We start from the raw sequence: 4748 nt of genomic DNA, 5'->3' as shown, positions 1-4748 counted from the left end.
TCCTTCATTCACCTGAAGCATGTGCAGGGAGGAAAAGGCATGGATAACCTAATCAATGAGAGTTTTCAAGCGCACCCGGGATCTAGAATCAATCAAGACAAAGCCGTGCCTTGAGGATGAGAATGAAGGATTTTAACTACATTTTTGTGCTACACAGTTGAGTATGTACACAGCCTAGAGGAGAAAGAGGACTACTAGGTCTTGCATTGGTGACAGAGCAACACCATTCTCCTGGGCCAGGGCATGCAATGGATATGCCACATTCCACATGTTACAAGGAATTCGTTCTATCATACAGGAAACTGAGGCTTGGTGGGTGCCTCTGCCAATACTATTCAGAGGGTTCCTGTCGTGCCAGAAGCATGTATGGAATCTCATGCAGATTCCTGCATTATTGATTCCCTGTGTAAACTCAACACATGACCACATAATCTTCTGCAGTGTGGATGCAGAGTGTTCTGAGCTATTCTTTTAGTGCACACAGGGTCAACCTTGCCTTTCCCGCATGGTCCCTCATTCCTCGTATTGTCAGGGCAGCTGCAGTTAACTCAGATGTAAGAGAACGGCACCCTGCGCATTCCCAGTAAGGGTGCCAGGTTCAAAGCCAAAAAAAAAAAATCAATTTTCTGCGAAGTCTCCCGATGCTACAGTCTCTCCCGTCTCCTTTCCCTTCCATTCTTGGCCCTTTTACCTGGAATCCTGATCAACTACAGCAAGTTGGGTAATGGAGCAACTGTCAGGGCCAGATCGGAAACAGACAAAAGACACCACGGCTGCTTTTTCTCCATGGTTACTCCTTGCATAGCAGTGGACCAGGATTACAGCTGACTCTTACTTCAACCCTGGCAATGAGACAATAACCTCCACTGCACCTGGGGAGCAGCCTACCTATGACCAGGGCAGGTTTTGCAGCCCACCTAGCTCTGTCCCTCAGAAACCGATGTCTGAGGTGGCTAACTCACTCTGCCTCATGATTGCTCTGCCTCACGACCCATGGGCTGGTAACCTTAAGACTGGATTACTATAATGCACTCCACATGGGGCTGAAATCTGCTGGTAATTGGAGAATGATGCAGCTACATCCCAGATGGAGGCGGCCTGTTTGTGCGCATGTAACACCAGTTCTGAAAGAATTGCACTGGCTGTCAAAATGCTACAGAGCCCATTCTTGTACTAGCTGAAAGCCCTAAACAACTTGGGGCCTGGTTACTTGAGAGAACGCCTGTTCCCCTATACAAGAGCCTGCACAAACAGATCAGCCAGGAGATCTCAGCAGTGGAATCTTTTCCTGAAGTTCAATGGGCAGCCGCGCAGACGAGAACCTCCTCAGAGGGGACACCCCAGCTTTGGAACTCCTTCCCCTCTGTGATACAAGTGGTGCCAATAATAACAATAATTTTATTATTTACAGTATATGCCACCCTTCTGACTGGGTTGCCCCAGCCACTCTGGGCAGCTCCCAACAAAGTATTAAAAATGCAATAAAACATCAACCATTAATGACGTCCCTGAACAGTGCTGCCTTCAGATGTCTTCTAAAACTCAATAGTTGTTTTATCTGTTTGGCATCGGATGGGAGGGCATTCCTCAGGGCGGGTGCCACTACTGAGAAGGCCTGATGCTGCTGAATTTCTGGTGCCAGTTAAAGACCTGATTATTTGTTGAGGCTTTTCCTGGAGTTTAATGTCCAACTGGAGCACTGGTTGTGATCTGCCTGCTTTAAGTGGTTGTTTATATATTTTATTTATGCTTTAACTAGTAACCTGAACTGGAAGTTCCTTTTGCAATGAATAGCAAGGTAAAAATGTTTTCCATACATACCGTACATAAGACTAGAGCTGGCTCTACTGGCCAACCCCTGGCCCCATAAGGACACTTCATACTCCCACTTTATGTTCAAATGCTCCAGAGCCTGAGCCACAGAATTTAAAACCAATCTGAGGACAAAGTGTTTTATTTCTATTATTCCAGATTTTGACCAACAAAAAATGCATCAACGTTAAAAATTGAATATCAGCAAGCATAGGGTTAAATGATGCCAGTTTTAAACAATCTCTTATGTAGCTCAAAATACCTCCAAAGAGGGTGTTGTGTGTGTGTGTGTGTGTGTGTCACTCTCTCTCCTCTTTCATACACACACTTTTTATTTTATCAATGGGCATTTGAATTAACCAGGGGGAAAAACATTTCTCCCTTCCCCCACTAATATTTCATTCTGCTGCTGCCACCTAGGGCATGTTCAGCAATGTATTATGTTTACAAGACAATTTGCAGCTGCAAACTGAGATAAAATATATATTAAGCAACAACATAAATAAAGCTTTCACAAAAAAATCCAAGTTTAAAAAGTTTCTCACGGTCTGCAATATTTCACAAGCATACATACATACTCTGGTTTCTCTTCAGATCATATAAATGTTTCACCTTTTACTAAATATTTCCATGGAGAGGAACTACATACTACATACATAATGTTATTAGATTCTGCCTTTCCATAGTTAAACCATGCCTCAAGGCTGCTACAACATGAAAAAAATGCATAGCTTGCAACATAACAAAAAGCATTAATAAACAATAGAGACAACATTTAAAAATACACAACCAAACCAAACAATTTCCACATAATCAGAATAAGATCTAAAATAATATACAAAAAAAACACACCAACAGCCCCTCCCCTGCCACAACAAAAGCCTCTAAGCCAGTGGCTCCCCAGCTGGCGGTCTGTGGACCCTGAAGGAGGGGTCACAAAACTCAGGGAGTCATGGTTGGCACCATTCACATACAAACTACCATAGCACTATCAACATTTGTCAAAATGTAGGGGGTCCATGGCTTGGCTTTTGGAAAACAAGGGAATCCTCAGCTAATTGGGAACCACTGTCCTTAATACTTACAGCCCACCACATGCTTAACACAACATACTCCATTCTCTAGACATGAATTCCCTTGCAAATTGGAACTTTGGAGCTCTCCCAGACCCTGTAGGGTGTGATCCAATGGCTTTCCCTTCTCCTCACTGCTGGGATTATTCTGCCTCAAGGAAGTCCTCCTACAAACCTTGCTCCCATAGGCTTATAGCCCAGCAAGAGAACTGAACTAACATTTCATGCCTAGAGTCAAAGCTTTGTCACCAGGTATTTCAATGTACTTATTTCAAGCGGGTGGGGAGGATTTGTTATGGAAGGAATAAGCGGAGCTTTCCTTTCCCTCAGATACAACTTTGAGCTGCATACATTTAAAGCTCAGGTTCTCCTCCTTCTCCTCCGCCAAGGATCCTGGGGAACTCCATCATAGAATCCTAGACTTGTAGAATTGGAAGGGAACCCTGAGGTATCTCGTCCACCCCCTGCTATGCAGGAATATGCAGCTGTCCTAGACGGGGATCGAACCTGCAACCGTGCTATTTTCACAGCCCATGCTCTACAAACCAACTGAGCTATCCAGGTGGCTCAACTGGAAATGGCAGCTCTGTAAGCGGTAAAACTATAGTTCCCAACACCCTCAACCATACATGTCCCAGTATTCTTTGCAGGAAGCCATGTGTTTTGAATGTAAGGTTGTGGATGTGAGCTAAAAAATAAATGCCCAGTCAGATAGACAAGTATATTGATTGTCAAAAGGATAGCTCAGTTGGTAGAGCACAAGACTCTTATTCTCAGGCTTGTAGGTTCAAGCCCCACATTGGGCAAAATATTCCTGCACTGGAGGGGGTTGGGCTAGAATGATGACTCTCATGGTCCCTTCCAACTCTACAATTCTATGATTCCACTCACCTCTCTCTTCCCACCTCCACTATCTCTCACCCACCATATCTTCCAGCAGTAGTGTTATGTACTGAGTTGAATAGGATCCAAACTGCAGCAGGCTGATTGGTCCTAGAACAATAGGATTGAGATTGCAGCAGTCTGACTGGTCCCAGAACAATAGGATTGAGATTGCAGCAGTCTGACTGGTCCCAGAACAATAGGATTGAGATTGCAGCAGTCTGATTGGTCCCAGAACAATAGGATTGAGATTGCAGCAGTCTGATTGGTCCGCAGGAGCCACCCAATCCAGCTCCAGGTGGAAGTGAATCTGCACTCTGATTGGCATACAGGCGTATCCCGGAATTAGCCAATCACGTGGGGCCCATTGTGTAAATAGTGTATATAAAGCAAACGTTTTGGGGGAACTACATTCCTCACTACTATGAGCTGAATAAAGAGCATGAAATTCACACTCGACTCCAAGTATCTTTCAAGTAGCATTATTTATTTTTATGCATTTGTGTGAGTGCATCACCCTTCAACCAAAGAGCTCCAAGGCAACAAGTTGCTTTGGATCAACAACAAAGAGCCCTGTGGCACCTTAAAGACTAACACTTTCTTATGGCATAAGCTTTCGTGGACTAGAGCAGGCTTCCTCAACCTCGGCCCTCCAGATGTTTTTGGCCTACAACTCCCATGATCCCTAGCTAGCAGGACCAGTGGTCAGGGATGATGGGAATTGTAGTCTCAAAACATCTGGAGGGCCGAGTCTTGAGGAAGCCTGGACTCGAGCCAACTTCAGATCCCTTTGGTCCCCCTCCTTCTTTTCTATCCTTAAACCATCCCCATACTTCATCAGACCTCCGTTATGAAACATTTTTAAAACCAGGATTTATCCCTGGAATAAACCAGGTGAGATACCGATGACACAACAAGCGTCTCCAAGCATGTGCAGAATGATTTTTCTCGCACTGCTGAGCAATTGCAACTTTGGGGCTG

The 4748-nt window shown here is 44.6% G+C and overlaps 1 non-coding gene across 1 annotated transcript; it reads left to right on the top strand.

Annotated features, from left to right (window-relative positions):
* Window positions 1-2386: 2386 nt before the first annotated feature.
* LOC117047703 lies at window positions 2387-2500 on the top strand. The gene has a single exon (XR_004426753.1). It is a non-coding gene; the product is annotated as a U5 spliceosomal RNA (small nuclear RNA).
* Window positions 2501-4748: the final 2248 nt, after the last annotated feature.

This window comes from Lacerta agilis, chromosome 5 (assembly GCF_009819535.1).
Source record: "Lacerta agilis isolate rLacAgi1 chromosome 5, rLacAgi1.pri, whole genome shotgun sequence".
Taxonomy (NCBI): domain Eukaryota; kingdom Metazoa; phylum Chordata; class Lepidosauria; order Squamata; family Lacertidae; genus Lacerta; species Lacerta agilis.
The sequence above is the reverse complement of the archived record's forward strand: the minus strand, read 5'-3'. Positions and strand labels throughout refer to the sequence as shown.